At 41.3% G+C, this 16,406-nt stretch overlaps 1 protein-coding gene across 2 annotated transcripts in view; it reads right to left on the reverse strand.

Annotated features, from left to right (window-relative positions):
- slc8a2b (solute carrier family 8 member 2b) overlaps positions 1 to 16,406 on the reverse strand; it is a 110,622-nt gene that overhangs the window by 56,226 nt on the left and 37,990 nt on the right. The window contains exon 2 of one of the 2 annotated variants that reach the window (XM_037457033.2): positions 11,022 to 11,060. The exons of the other annotated variant lie outside the window; for it this stretch is intronic. The gene's annotated coding sequence lies outside the window, so the exon portion shown is untranslated. The remainder of the gene's footprint in view (positions 1 to 11,021; positions 11,061 to 16,406) is intronic. 2 annotated transcript variants of the gene reach the window in all.

Here is a 16,406-nt window from a genome sequence, read left to right on the forward strand (position 1 = left end):
CTACAGCGCACTAGTCAATGCATACATTTCCCTACTACTAATAACCCTAACACAAATAACACATCAACTTTGTTGTTACTGAATTTTGCTTTCGCTGTTTTGACTTTGGCTGATCCATGATAGAAAGAGAAAATGGACCTTATTCTGTCTTGCGCATTTAAATACTTGTGCGGTATAGTCGGCTTCAAATCTTCTTCAATGAAGTATGTTCTTTAAGTCAATTATGGACCATTTAGAGTTAAATACACCATAAAACAGAGCGTGCCTCAGGACCGGGTTACTGTGATTGATGGGTTGACACCACAGGTGTATGGCGCACCTACGTCAATACACTGCAGTCCAAACGCTTTCATTCCAAGATGGCGACGGCCGAAACCCAAAACTCCATGCTTTAGAGTTACAGTCCACAAACCAATGTGGATTGTAGTGTGGACTACGTCTTATACATAAACATTACTACTTTCAAACACTCAAACTCCTTTTTGACAAAGGCATAGCTTGCCCTGTTCTTACCTTTCACAATAAAAGAATTAGACGCATATACTGGAACGCACAAACGTTTTGCTCAATCAGTGTGTGATCTGGTTCGTCAGGTTGCAGAGACATAAATAAATGCAGACAAATACTTTATTTTAGAAGTATTCATCATCGCTGTTCTGTTCATCAGGAGGGTGCCTCATGAACAATACTGATAAATGTTTTTGTGAGCAGGGTTGCCACAGTTACTTTGAAAAAGTAATCGGATTACCTACTACTGATTACTCCTTTAAAAGTAACCAAGTTACTTTACAGATTACTAACTAATTTAGATTACAAGTTTATTAGTTAATTTCAGCAGCTGCCGACAACACCTGCTGCCTCAACATAAAAGTTACAACTGGTTATGCCAACACTCATATGGTGTGCTGCTGGCGATCCGACCCGCTAACGGGTCAGCTGACGGGCTGTCACCCGGCGGGCCGTACGCACTCCGGCGGCGGGGCGGGTGTATGTATGAGTCTACAACGCACCTTAGTATTACCATCTTTAGCTCTCTCTCTCCTCCATTGTTGTTTGTGTGGCTGCGTGGTAGGACTATGCATGTACACTGGTTTGGACATACGCGTTAGATTACTGGATTAGATGGAACTAATACAATATATCAATATATGTCCTCCATCTCTTAATCTCTCCCACTTGGCCAAACTATTTACTTTTTATTTTTACATCAGCAATCTGGATAAGTAGTAGGGAAAGTGACAGGATGAGCCAACCATACTGGGAGGCCAAGTGGAGGGACTGGAAACAATTTATTCCTGGGCACATATCAGTCCCTAACAGCGGCGGGTCGAACTGCGGCCCGTCCATTTGATATGAATTGGATGAGATTAGAAAGCCTGCAACTTTGTTGGGGGAATAGGAGATAACATTAACAGGTTGCTGACGTCAAATCCTTCGGCTGCTGAGCTGCATCCTGCTCAGCATGACTGTGAAGCATCTCATCTCGTGCCTCCATCCAGGAGAAAAATAAGACACGTTGCTGTGCATTTTCATGTACTGCCACAAAGATTCTTATCAACCAAATGCAACAGACCGAGACAGATTCTCCCGAATCTTGTTAAAAGGCATGCTGGGAAATTGCCAGGAGCTTGATGGTGGTAGAAGTAGCAGAGATGGGATTGGGGGGAAAGTTATGATCCTCGAGAAACTTATTATTTAAAACTATTTATTTACTATACATAGCTATCAATGCATTCTACATGCAATGTAGGAATTATCTCCTTTGTTCTTTTTGTTAGTGACAGTTACAGCTGTCTAGATAGATACTTTATATTGAATTGCAATTAACAATATTGTCATAATTTTCAGACCATTTTATGCCACTGATTACATAATGACAGTATGACAGCATAATGATACAAGTACGCTCTTTCAAAGAACGTTTTTTTCTTCAGAGTATTTGAACATTATAACGCCAGCTGTTTCTCATCCATAGATTTTCAGTGAAGCAGTTGAACTGGATTTTCTAGATTACAAATTACATTTCCATAATTAATTTATGCTGATCTTTTGAGGCTCAATGTGAGTGAGGACATTTTATGAGGCTCCCCTCTATTCCCTGAGTTTAGAGTTACAAATTAAATTTCATGTCTCCCTAAGTAGCATTATAGTTTATGAAATTAACCAGGCCCATATCCTACATACATTAACAGTCTATTGTGTTTACAAGGTTTAGGTTTCACTATGTAGTGGGTACAAGTCTTTATGCGTCTGCTGACAGGTTGCTGTTAACGTTCTGTTGCTCCAGTGGAAGAAGCCCATTACACATTTTTACACATCATTACATATCATCAATCTGCAACGGTCAGTGTGTTTTCGAGTTGATCTTTGTGATGAAGTGCCACGCTTTAGCTTTAGCCTTGAACGGTCGTGTGGATCCACCAGTGTGTATCTTTTATGGTTCCCAGAGGGACATCCGCTAAAGACGTGGTTTGAGTACCATGTGTATAGCGCCGTTCGTTATTTTAAAAATAAAACTGTTATTTTTTAAATGAAACATTAAACGTCTCAATCTCTAGTTTCCAATCTTCTTCAATACAGCATGATGTTCATTTAGTAAATAATGGTACATTTAGAGTGAAAAACACCATAAAGACATTGGGTTATTAAGGTTGAATCAAAAATCCAAACATTTGAGAAGCCGAACATGAACATTGTGCACGCACTGCTCTTTGCTAATAAGTGAGAGAGAGACGGCAGAATAATGGGTTCCATTAATTGGAGCAGAGCCATTCAATTATTGCCTCAGACGTATCCAGTGAAATACCGGCATTGTAGAGCCTGCTGTCATTACAGCAAGGAGCCCTGCATCAAGGAAATGGTGGACAAACAGTAGAATTCACAGGAAAATCCATATAAATATATTAAAATACCAATCAGAAAAAAGCAACCATACTTCAGCTCTATTGACGTGCAATTGAACATGGAAAAATAATAACAAAAGTTTATATGAAACTTCTACACACACACAGACACACACACACATCCACCCTGCATCCACGGTAGGAAGCTCTCCTCTCTTCACCATCTTTTATCACCATTTAAAACTGTTTAAGTGGAATAAGTGCCGGGTTAGACATTCTCATTAAAGATTCATTGTTTCCCTTTTCAAATGGTTAAATGGTGCAGGAAAAGAACAAGCAAAGCAAGTTCAATAGTGATTATAAGCATAGAAACACACAATTTAATTTAATTTGTTAACAAGATGACATTGAACATTTCATGACACTGTGGCTGTAATTTACTTTTGCCCGATTCAAAAATCAGATCAATCACAAGGTTAAGTAATGAAAACTCTAGCTCTTCTTTTGTTATCTGGGACCATCATGGCCGATCAACAGATTGCATATTTTACTGTGTATCGTCTGGTATTGATCTGTAGTACAACTTAATTTACCACTATGATGGATAAACCATGATGATAAACCATGAAACCAATTAATCTGCAGCTCACATGTGTGCTGGGCTGTAAGAGGGGATTTGAACCATAAACTGTATAAAAGAAGTGGACGTCATCTTGCATTCTGGCCGTTGCTGTATTTATTTTGGCAAGTCACCATATTTAATAAGCATTATGGTCTATTTCAGTGGTTCTCAACTTGTCTGGCTCCGGGACCCACCCATCACCCCTTAATGACAAGCCGCGACCCAAATCGTCAAGGGGAGGGTGCTAGCGGTAGCGGTGTTGCCGACGGGGGGGGGTTGCGCTAGCGGCATCGACGGGGGGGGGGCGTTGCGCTAGCGGCATCGACGGGGGGGGGGGGGCCTTCGCGTTCTAATTGCCGCGCTGACTGAAAACATGGATGGGCGAGCCGAAAAAAACCGACACTCCGCTGTCACTTTTTTAATTTAAAAAAAAAAAAAAATTCCATGCAAAGGCCCGCGACCCACTACAAACGGGTCCGCGACCCACTAGTGGGTCGGGACCCACCAGTTGAGAAACACTGGTCTATTTGACTCTCAATGGACCATCATTTATGAAGTGAACACCATGCTGCATTGAAAAAAACTTGAAACTAGAGATTGAGACTAGGAACTCATGTTTACAAAGCCTACTGAGGGAATAAATCAAGTGAGAAGTAGAGTGATTTTCTCGTAGACTTCTATCTCATCGACTTCTTTTTGCTGCTGGAGGAGTTGCCGCCTGCTGGTAAGTAGTGAGAATGAACATTTGAGGGGAATTCTGCATTTCTTCGCTGTGCAGAATCAGAGGTTGATCTGTGCTGATCATGGATCAACTACAGGCACTTAATCCACTGGTGTTTGAGGTGCTTATGTTTGGCTGTGTCACTTCCCTCTTCTTCACACTGCTGCCGGATGACTTGGTGACAATGACACTCACGTGCAAACATTTGAGTTCACATTAGTGTGGGAGCCATTTTTAAACAAGCTACCCATTTGTGTGGACCCTTTAATAATAAACACAATACCCGACACGATCCAGCTGTGCAGCTTGAGCAGATGTTTCCATATACCTCTCAATAATTCCTCTGAGGATTTATTAAAAGGACACGGTTGAGCCGGATGAGTGGTAACAGGGATCTGTCATCCGGCTTTGTCGTTCAGCTTCACAGCAAGAGTTAGGAGCCTTTAAAAGAAGATTCTCTTTGATTCTCTTCTGCTTCCAGGGCAACTGGGGAACCAAATCTTAAGTAGCAATGCTTAATGATCCCTATAGAGGGAAACTGTAGACTGGATTGACCTCAAGGAACATTTTTTTTTCCTCATTTCCCCGCGATGTTTTAAACTTCCTCTTATATTAGCTCTTCATTTATGGTATTCTCCATTCTCCTCTTTCTCTCTGTTTTCCAACCCTATTGGTCTCTTTGTTCCTTTATTGATCCCTCCATCTGCATCCAAATGGTTCCTGCGGCAGCCGTTCAGAACACCGCAGTGCTTTCCACGCCCCTGCAACAATTGCTTTACTGGGTAAGAATGGGTACATAACCAGTCAAGTGATGGTTTACATCCATGTCTGTCCAATGGGCCATCACTTCCTCATTTTATCCTATTGTCATAACTACAACGTGATTTGGGTTAGTACTCCTCTCTGACAACTAGAAGGGCCCGGGGTTCTTTTTGGGGGCTGGATGGCCCTCTCTGGGTGGAGTTTGCAGGTTTCCCATGTGATGGCATGTCTTCTCTGACTTCCTCCCACAGACAATGGCCAGTAAGTTTCATCCGCACCAGTTACATTATGCATCAACACACCTGATAACCACAGGGCCAAGAACCGTGTCGAGGTTATATGTCCTTTCAGATGTCTCCTTGGATGATGCTTAGAAATGGATTTCTCTACATCTCCACTGACTGCTGGACCAATGAGGCGTGAGCTCTGACTCGGTTCCTGAGGTAAAACAAGTGGGTCTCCAAAATCGTCTAACACAATTGATTTGGTGAGGAGATACTGGCTTAAATGTTCTAATGGTGGGGACTGTCACAACTTATAAACATCTGAAGGAAGGCAGTGCCAGAAACTGTGCCAAAAGTAAATCTTTTAGCTGTGGTATTTTCATCAGAACAAGAAACTACTCTTACCAAAGCTCTTCTACTAACTGCACTTATTCCTCCTCAATCATTCCGTCTGTACATGAACACACACGGATGGACAGAAACACGTGATGCAGCCTGTTCAGGCTTCATTTGTTCACATGACTGTGTAAGGACAGTACGAAACATGGATTTCCCTTTTTAGAACGAAAAGAAAAAAAAGCTTTACGCACAAAAAAGTTCTACATTATTTAATTCCCCCAGCTGCAAAACAGCAGCTGGCACATCGGAGCCTTGTGGCAGCAAAATGGAAATGGGACCACGTGTGAAGACAGTTATCACTCGCCACAAACTTGTCTGAAATGGAAATTTACAGCTTTATTTTGTTATTGTCAACTGTAGTGGTTATTTGAAACAATACACAATTAAAAAGATTAAGATTTTTCTGATTAAGAGGTTCAACTGTAAGTCTTTTTTCTCTTGAATATCTCTTCTATATTATTAATATTTAGTTTCTTGCAAAAAGATTACATTTGACGACGTGAGAATAATGTTTCCATTCAGCTAATATTCATTTCTACTGTCTGAATGTTTTCCACTACATCTGGAAAATGCTAAAAGAGAGCCATCCATCTCCAACGGCCCACGTCCCCTTCTATAGTACCGGCGGCCTTCCCTCCATGTCAGCTGACCCTTCCCTCACTGCTCTCATTAACAATGTATGTGTGTGCATGCGTGTGTGTGTGATACCCAGACACCCCTAACCTCTAACTCTTGGTAATCATCCTCTACATCAGTTACCTTTTCTGAGGTGACCCCAAGCGCACACACAAACACACAAACACACACACACACACACCGGACACACAGACTGATGCAGTATAAGCTGTAATGTGCCTGTCATTGTATGTATATAGATGCTCTACATGTTTGTCGCACAATCACTGAAGTCTGCCTTGATGAACAAGACCGACACACACACACACAGCGTGAAATTTACGATTGTTAAATTGGATATCAATACTTGGACATGTGTAAATATCACAACAACAGAGGGAGGCGGTGCTCGCACGTTACTAAGGTTAAAAAAGCCACCAGTGGGATTTAGGAGGGTGGCTCTTTGCCAGAAATGCACCATTTACCGTTAGCCAGGAGTAACCAGTCATTACCGTCTGATTTGCATCTTTCCAATGGTCCTTGAACACCTCATGTATGACAAACCCTTATCTAACATGGTGATATAATCAGGAACATTTTAAATCTCGTCCAAATAAGCGCTTTGAATTGCCTTAATTTGTAAGGAACATTACACTCTGTAACGTGTGTTTTGTTCATTTTATTATTCATTTTATTATAACTTAACCAAATACATTTTTGAGTTTGATCTAGAAGGAGTAGGACTTTTACATAGCAGTATTTAAGGCAATAGAGAGGAAAATGTGATAAGAGCCATAAACGGCTCAGGGTTCAAAGGCCTGAGGCAAAGTGTCCTAATAACTATATGAAATATGTGAGTTTCATATTCATAGATAATTGAAACAACAAGTAACTGTTCACAGAGAGAGAGAGAGAGAGAGAGAGAGAGAGCAGGAGCAGGTCATCGAACACTGGAAAGCAGTGTTTGGGGAGTGAGAGGAAATTCAAGAGGTAAAGACAAGTGATGGAGAGCCAACTGAATAATAGGTAAGAAGAGAGTTGGAGAGAGTGAAAGAATAATATCGAAAATAAAAGGTGAGGAGGAGACTGAGGGAAACACAATGGAACATCAAAAAAGGGTCAAAGAACAAGAGAGAGGGAGTGTTTAGAAAGAAAACAATCAATGCACTATTTGTAAGAGGAAGCATAGTGTGAGCACGTGGGTGAAATGCACGGTTTCAAAACAGAATTTAGAGCAATCAGCAACTCTCTCAGCAAGGGAGCACTTCATTCTGGGTTGTTTATTAGCTCCTGAGGGACAAAGTTGCAATATTGCTTGACCATCCTGTATCATCAGTGTGTAGCCAACTGTTTCCCATTTGTTCTCATGAACCAGAAAGCGATGATTGTTACTGTAACCCCCAAGAACCCCTCTATCCATCCAATCATATTGTCTCCCTTAAAGGGATGCATGTCTACGGCTGCATCCAAAGCAAAAAAAGTACTTTAAACCTGCATTATCTTTAATGGCCAGCAGCACCCCAACTCCTCTGGTAGCAAAGAAAAGTCAGATTGTATAGAAGTCAATGAGAAAATGAATCTGATTCTCACTTGATTTATTTCCTCAGTAAACATTTTAAACACAATTTTATGTGTTCAATATTTAGTTTCAAATCTTTTTCAATACAGCATAATGTTCATTTAGTAAACTACGGCCCATTTAGAGTCAAACCATCAAGACCATCAAGCATAAATAGGCTTCAAGGCGGGGCTACGTTGTGATTGACAGTAGACTACCAGGGAAGTATGCAGCGTCTCTACCACAGCGTCGCCGCTCCAATCATACATTTTAAACAATGATCAATTGTTTAAAATGTATGATTGTTTCATTATGAATTGATTGACTTCTGTTTCCTCACTAAATCATTAAATAAACCAATAGTAGTAACAAAAAGAGGACAAGTATGGATAAAATAGGATATAACAATACACATAACTACGGTTCACTCAGAGGCAAATATATTATGTAGTGGATTGTGTAGTTCTTGGACTGCAGGAGGAAGTGAAAGAAGCAGTGATGTGAGATCTTGAATAACATGCAGCAGATGAACACAAAGAGATCTTCACAGAATGTGTGTGTGTGTGTGTTTGTGTGTGTGTGTAAGGGAGAATATTTAGAGGTTACCGGGCTAAGTGGGGATGAAGACAAACATCTCGTTCTATTTATGCTCTTTCCTGACCTTATTAGGATGTGTAAACTGTGTGTGGGTGTGTGTGGGAAAGGGAAGAATGGAAGAAGAATAAATGCGTTGTGTGTAAGCAAACACACATAAAAACACTGCAGTTAAGACAATGTTAATTATATCCTCATAATGGATCACTGTTTCTCCTCACGCACACACTTCTTCAGTTCCCCTTTGGGTTCCTCTCAGAAAGCCAATAACTACCCCCCCTCCCCTCCTCCCCTTCCCATTCTCCCTCCTCTGTATCCAGGCAGAAGCCATTAGAGACGACACACAAGAAACTAACCTTTTACAGACTGCCGATGACTCACGCCGCGCGGCACTAACTACACACACACGGTGGGCCGGCACAAAGCACCCGTTTGAATAAGACAGGAAGTCACTCGAGCAGCAAGAGCTGATGAGCTCGATCAAATATTCTTTCACAAGGTAATGAGGCACTCTGAGATGATCACAGTCAGTGAGTCATTTCTTATAACATATACAGTATGTACTAAGTAGACTAAGGATGCTAACCAGTTGTTCAAATAATACCTCTCACCTCCCCCCAAAATAAGCAGTCTACGTTAAATAATGTTCTAACTGAAGTGAATCCCTCTGCGAGTTGCAACAAGAATCTTCCTTTTGTTTTTCTGCTCACTAGCAATTATGCATTTAACATATGTATATATGTTATATACTATTATTTTATTTATTTTTTATTTTTTATCTGGAAAAGAAAACCTTGAAAGTAGTCGTCTGGTTGAAAACCGCTCTTAAAAGAGAGGTAACGCATGCAGCCGTATTGGAAACGAAGCAGGAATCTGATAGCGAGGTACTAACTTGACGGAAAGCCAAAATGAGCCCCATCAATTTAAGGTCTCTTACACACATGTGAGGGGTGTTAGATGTTTCTTATGGGGAGCTATCGATTTTTCCATCAATCACCTTCATCCAAAAGAACTGGTCTGCATTGGCCCGTGTTGTGCAGGACGGATGTTGGTTGAAAATAATTCGGCTTGAGAAGAAGCAGTAAAAAGGGATATTTATTCATGCCCCACACAGAACATTTTTGCTAATCAGTAAAGAAAATATGTAATAAAATCTGATGAAAACAAGCCTCAGTTGATCATCTTAACAATACTTATTTATTTATTTTTTAATTAAAAATATTAGTGGCATCAAGGGAAGCATCTGCAAACATCGCATCCACTCCTTTTGATTGTAACCTTTAAAATGAAAGCAATTAGGTTTAAAGGAAGAGACTTATTTCCCATTTGCTAAGCAACACCTCTCAAAAGCTGCATGTACCGGTAGGCTCTGGTCAGGGTCCAACACATATCTTCAAATCCTCCAAAAGGATCTCAATTGTTTCAGATGTTCTTTTTCTATACAACTCTATCTGCTTAATCTTTAAAATTACAAAAAAGTTTGAGACAAATAAGGAAATAGCTTGCTTGTGATTGGCAACATGCCCCTGCTCTCTTGTTACTGCAGCTACATGAAGCCTTGAGGGACACACACACACACACACCTTCAGCAACACACACGCATACATTCACAAATCACACTCTCACGCACTTGCACAGAAACACTTGGATGTGAAACTGTAGTTTGCAGCCACAGAGAACCCAGCGATTGCATCCGGACTTCATTCAGCTCATTGTTGAGTGTTTTTCCATCGCCGGCTAAAGACCAGACTGAGGTAGGCTGCTGGTGGGAGACACAACGCCTCCACTTCGCACTTCATGCCAGTTTCTCCTGAGATACTCGCCAAGATAAAAAAGTGATCTTTTTGTCACACTGCAACCACATTCACTGCTGCACACACTGATGCACGTTTCCATGAATGAAATGCCCGGGGGGGGGGGGGGCTAAGACCCAGAACATAATATAGAAACTGTTCCCCGGGTTGAGAGTGCCTGGGGGAAGTCTGTGCAGCAGAGAAAAGGGTGCTATAGAAATACACAGGGCCCAGCACACTGAGCATTTCGGCACCTTGATGAAATGTTTAGATCAACTGCTGCGTTTTCCTGCTGCTCTTCATGGCTTTTATTGCATTTGAGACAAAGAGGCTTCTCAGCATCTATTTGTGTCAAAGCCACACTTTGGATCTTTTTCATCTCTCTGGACTGAAGCGTGTGTCACGCTGTACTGAGCCGAAGCCAGCGGAGATGCAAGTATTACTCATAACAGCCCAATAGAGGGCTCCGCCTGTGTGAGTTACAACAATTATATATGGCACTACCCACAAAGTCACAAGGGGCGCACACACAAACACACAAAGAGAGCAGTCCTTGGTTTCCTGGCAGTGAATAACAGTACTTAGATGTTTAGTATTCAGAGAAAGAGGAAGGGAACCAGAGGAGAGAGCAAACTCGCTTTAATAACAAAGCAGCCTCTCTGTGCCTTGTTAAGTGTGTGTGTGTGTGTGTGTGTGTGTGTGTGTGTGTGTGTGTGTGTGTGTGTGTGTGTGTGTAGCTGGATCCCTCCAAATGAATCATTTGTTCATGCATTAACCAAGTGTTCATTACACTTGCACACAGAACATTGTGCTTCCTAGTGTGTGTGTGTGTGTGTTTGTGATATTACATCATTTATTCCCACACAAATGCACGGATGCAGTTTACTCACCCTAACCAAACGTATGGAGTAATGGGGGATTCAGTTGCCCTGAAACAGTGAAAGAAATGGGATTAGTGGATACAGAGGGTGAGTCTTGAAGACACTTAAGGGTGAAGCCGCTTCTTCGATACCGTGCAACATAAAAACACAATTTTATACGCACACTGTGCATCCTTACGAAACCGAAGCCATTTCTCTTTACCCTCCACCCTCCAGACTATAACCACCCCCCCCAAAAAACATTTGGGATGTATAAAGAATCTACTTGGCTGAAGGGGATTTATTTCCGCTGCTGCTATAGAAAACCACTCAGGCGATGGCTTGGTGGGTTGAAGCGTGGTCGTATGAGCTATCAGTCATCAGTGTATTGCCAACAGAAAAGGACAGGATTACCAGGCAGGGGACCAAAAGGGGGGGAAAGTGTGTACTGCTGTGAGCAGCACCAAACCTATGTATTTATATACCACTTGATGCTCCCAGTGATAAATTACAACATTGAAAATTGGCGGAAATTGGATTGAAATGAGATCTCATTGTCTAAGATCTCATTTCAACGTCTTTTTAACCAGTTCAAAAAGTGGATGAAACATCAGTGTCCCAAAACACCAATTTGATGATAATGTGTCACGTTGTAACATAAGATTGAAAAAGAGATGATATTGTCATTAAGATTTTCATAAACATTAATGAACTGGTCGGCGAAATTCGGTGGAAAGATTTGTGATTTAAACCAATAACGTGACTAAAAAAATCATAAATATGGAACAGTGTACAGATGTATTTTTGCATTCTGCTTGCTTGTTGCTGTATTAGAGGTGGGGGGGTATGCAGGGGCTAGCAAGTCGGCCGCTTGTCATGGCTCATGAGGCTTATTCACCAAACAGTGCTGTCTCCTCGTCCTTTGGAATAATCACCCCCCTGAATATATGTCTGGTCTCTCTCATCCCGAGACGTGCCCGAGATAGCGATGGAAGCCTCCGTACCGACACAAAAGGGCCGCGTAGAATGGATTATTGATCGGTGCCCACGGACGGGAGAGAAATAAAAGACTGTGCATGTAGATGTGAGAGGAAGGGAGAGAGGGGGGAGGAAGAGGGAGAAAGAGACAGGCAGACAGACAGATATATTTCAGGCTGAGGTGGAGATGGAGAAAGAGAAAAGACTGATCGATCAGGAGGAAAACACCTGGAGCTGAAGCTGACTGATGAAAAAAAGCTCTGTTATAAGAAAGAAAGGGACAAGTGCGTTCCCTCAAAGCAAGCTTTGAGTATTCGGTTGGCGGCTGGATGGTGACAGGGGAACATCAGGGGATGAGATGAGCAATATATATTATTACCTCTATGGAACAGCTTGTGATGGAGAAACTTAAACCGGCAGTATGTGCCAGACAGGCCTATCCGTAGACTGTGAAGTGGATGAAGTCATGGTGATGTCACCCCTTGGTTTGTTGACTGGCAATTAAAAGGCTAAAGTTCTGCATTTTGGCCTTCTTGTCAACAGAAATAACAATATTTGGGTTACTGAGGAGCGATGTCATTGGAGCAAACTGCCCATCAGCCCAGCCCCAAGGCATACTCTGCTTTATTAGCAATTGTACTCTAAATAGAGCATCATTTACTAAAAGAACAACATGCAGAATTGAAGGAGACTAGAGAAGTATCTTCCATAGTTCTGGTAATGCATTACTCCCAGAGATGAAATACAGCCAATCCAAAGATGAGGAATGTAACCAATTAGATGTAGTGATACCATGGTGACTGGATCCGCCCTCTTACTGTCAAAAAGAAAAACTACTCGGCGGTCCATGTTTCGCAAGCGAGCAAAAGGGATTTTTGCTTGCAAATGTTTGATTTGCGCGCGCAAAGACTTGATTTGCACTATTTGCGTATTTTGACATTGATATGCCGTCGCCACGAGGCACCGATTTACCCGAAACACCGGCTGTGTCTCTGGCTGTAACCTCTAAAACGTGTTGACTCCAAACGGACTGTTTGTAACGGCCATTTTTAAACTAAACAAAGTCATTTGTGCATGGACAAATACACATAGAAATTCTATGCTATTGTTGTGTTACATGCTAGGTTACTCAACTAAATATACTGTGTGTGTGTGTGTGTGTGTGTGTGTGTGTGTGTGTGTGTGTGTGTGTGTGTGTGTGTGTGTGTGTGTGTGTGTGTGTGTGTGTGCGCACCAAAGAAAGGAGCGGATATGAATGTTAGTGCATCTGATGTGACTTGGTCGTGTTTTTATTAATCCTTCCACCACACTTTGTCTTCCTTGTCTTGTTATCATGCTGCCAGTATCCCTAAACACACTCTCACACACTTTTATAGGACAACTAATATTGCCACAGTCCAAAAGAAAGCAGATGGCAGGTATGAGCCAATATCCACACATAAAAGCAATCACAAGCGATTCTGTCTCAGAAAACATGAAAGAGCTACTACTGAAGACTAAACAACACGGGCAATGCAGACCAGTTCTTTTGGATGAGGGTGATTGTCTTTAAAAAAAAGAAAAGGATAGAGAAACACCTGGACACACTGTTAACATCGCTACAGAGCTGGATGACAGACACATGCTCGCAGTGAGGAAACACAACGAGGCGGTGAATCAAAACAGGCCCTATTGTTGTCAACATACCAGAATTATGACTTCAATACTATACCTGCCAAAATATTACGATACCCGATACTTACGATATGATACCACAAATACAATACCACAAATACAATACTGGAATATTTATCTATGATAATAGATAAGTAATAAATAAAAGATCTGTAAGGTTCCCTTGTTTACTTTTTTGAACACTTAAATGGCATTCATATTAGTATTAGCCCACAGCAAGATATTAATGAAAACGACATGGTAAAATCATAGCATTGATTATACACAGATATCTGACTATATGACTACATCGTTATTTCCATAAGTATGAATTACATACTTTACAGATGTTTGTTTGAGGTGGAAAAAAAACTAAAGCTATGTTGGTTGGGTACATTAAAGATTAAAGGCAATTTCTCCTCTTTATTGAAAAAACGACAATAAAAATTGCATCGAGTGTGTATTATTTGGTACAATTTTGTGTGCATTCTGACCTCATGATCATGGAGGCCCTCATGAGTGAACCGGTACACCGTGTAACAGGCAGCATTTATCCAAAGTAAATGAATATGTCAAGTTTTGTGAGCTCTTCAGTTGGTCTTTTCTCAACACACTGATTTGGTGTTCATAGGGGCATATTTGTATATATATAAATATTTAACTGCAAAGTAATAATGCGTGTTTGATCTTTTTTTGTTATACATTGAATCATACTGGGATGTTTGCTGAAACTGAAACTTTTGCAATACCAAATAAAGATGCCATCATCCGCATGTTCAAATGTAGTAACTGCATAATGTCCCATGTCCCATCAAAAGCAACAGAAACTGCAATATGGCTCCAACGATAATGAAATAATAATAATAATAATAATAAAAAAACTGTTGGCCCAAATGTATCCAAAACACAAAAATGAATCAATGCGTCAGGGGTTGGGCCAGCGCCCCCAAGCCCAGTCTCTTGTCCCTTGTCGCGTCATGTCTGAATGTCTGATCGCGTGGATGTCCCTGGTTCCTGTCGGCGTTTTGTCCCTGTTTGAATTTGGATTTATTAAAAAATACATTTAGTCATGTCAGCGTTTGAGTGCTCCTGCTTCTGCCCTCACCCCCACAAAGCAGCTACGCTGTGCTTCACCATTTGGTGAAATTTATATCCAAAGAACCGTAAGAAACCAACCTTTGACGGGATCTGGTTGGTTCCCCGTTGAATTCTGTGGTTTGCTTAAATTCGTTTGAAAGCCGTCAATAAAGCTGACTAACAGTCAATCCATAAACTAACAAGAACCTTTTTTGACCCGTTATTGGCCGACGTGTAAATTCAGCTAATGGATACAAAGATTTGGACAGGAGTCTGTGTCTTGTCTTGAGTTGCTTTCAGGGCAGATTAAGGAGCAGTTGTTTAAAACCAGGTTAGGAAAATTAACATTATCCAGGTTCTAAATAATTGCGATTCACGCACCAGAAATCCCTCCGCCAGGCCCAACCACCCACCCATGTGAAGTTTAGAGACATATCACAAAGCTCAGCGTTACCCAGCAGAGTCAACAACGTAAGCAGAAGTCTTCTCAGAGTTGTATCAGTATCAGTAAGTATCAGACGGGTGTGATATTCTCGCACTCTGCATCACACAATGAAACCCCCATTTTCATTTTTTTGTTTTATCTTTTGAAAATAAAGCATCCTTTTGCTGGCTTCTCTACTGTTGCCAACCACCACTTAAATTAATAACAGACCTTGCCAGTTGACGAACCAGTTTTACGGGAGGAAAGCTTGTGGGCTTCCACTCTTCCCAATGAATATTTCCTCAACGCTCACCAACCATATCAAATCGGCTTATTGGCACGCTGAGGTGCCAGCTGGACAATAATCATCTTCCACCACTGTCTTAATCAGAGCGATAATCTGGGAAATCTATCTACTTCATTAAAAGAAACACTGACTTGACTGGTCAATTATCAGAACAATTGCAATCTCTCCTAAGGGCCACACCTCAAACCTCAAAAGACTTCACCTTTTAGCTCCAGCATATTACTGAAGCAGAGCAGGAGCGGTCATGCATGCAGCCAACCTCATTTAACCAGGGAGGTGTGGAGAGATGGGAAAAGAATTAATAAGCAAAGGGACATTCAATGTTTGGGTAATTGAAGGATTCGGCTGGATATGTGCCAACTGCAATAGAGGTCAGTTTGCTCAGTCAGAAGAACATCATACTAATTTTTGGTAAGTTGCTGATGGCGCTGATCCAAAGCTGCAGTCGACAATCAGGGAAAGATGGAAGGAGGGATGAGCGATAAGCCCAGACTGCCAACTCTGTGGTTGCGGCGTTCAGCTCCAGACCAGAACAGTCAATTACCACCTCTATACCGCGAGAGTATGAAGGGTTTTGCAATTTGGTTAGAGTGTTTGAGGCTTATTTTAATGATAACATGTCAAGTTTGAGGAACACACGTTTCCCCTCCTCACAAATATCTGTGATTAGTAAACTATTTATTCCCACTTTGGGATCATAATTGTGCAAGACATTTAAGGACGTCTACGTTTCAGAGGATGAGGTAATAAGGTCCGATGCACGGGATAAGACACCAACATTCACACATTGTGTATTTAGTTGTGTTGTCAAACGGTTAAAATACTTAATCACAATTAATCGCATCTTTTCTCTATTCTAACAGACATCCACCCCCCCCCCCCCGCCAAAAAAAAAAACGTTATTAAAATGGGTTTGCGTTAACGTCGTTAAAAACCTGTTTAACTGACAGCACTAGTATTTAGTTTTTTGTTTGGC

Source organism: Pungitius pungitius, chromosome 3 (assembly GCF_949316345.1).
Source record: "Pungitius pungitius chromosome 3, fPunPun2.1, whole genome shotgun sequence".
Classification (NCBI taxonomy): domain Eukaryota; kingdom Metazoa; phylum Chordata; class Actinopteri; order Perciformes; family Gasterosteidae; genus Pungitius; species Pungitius pungitius.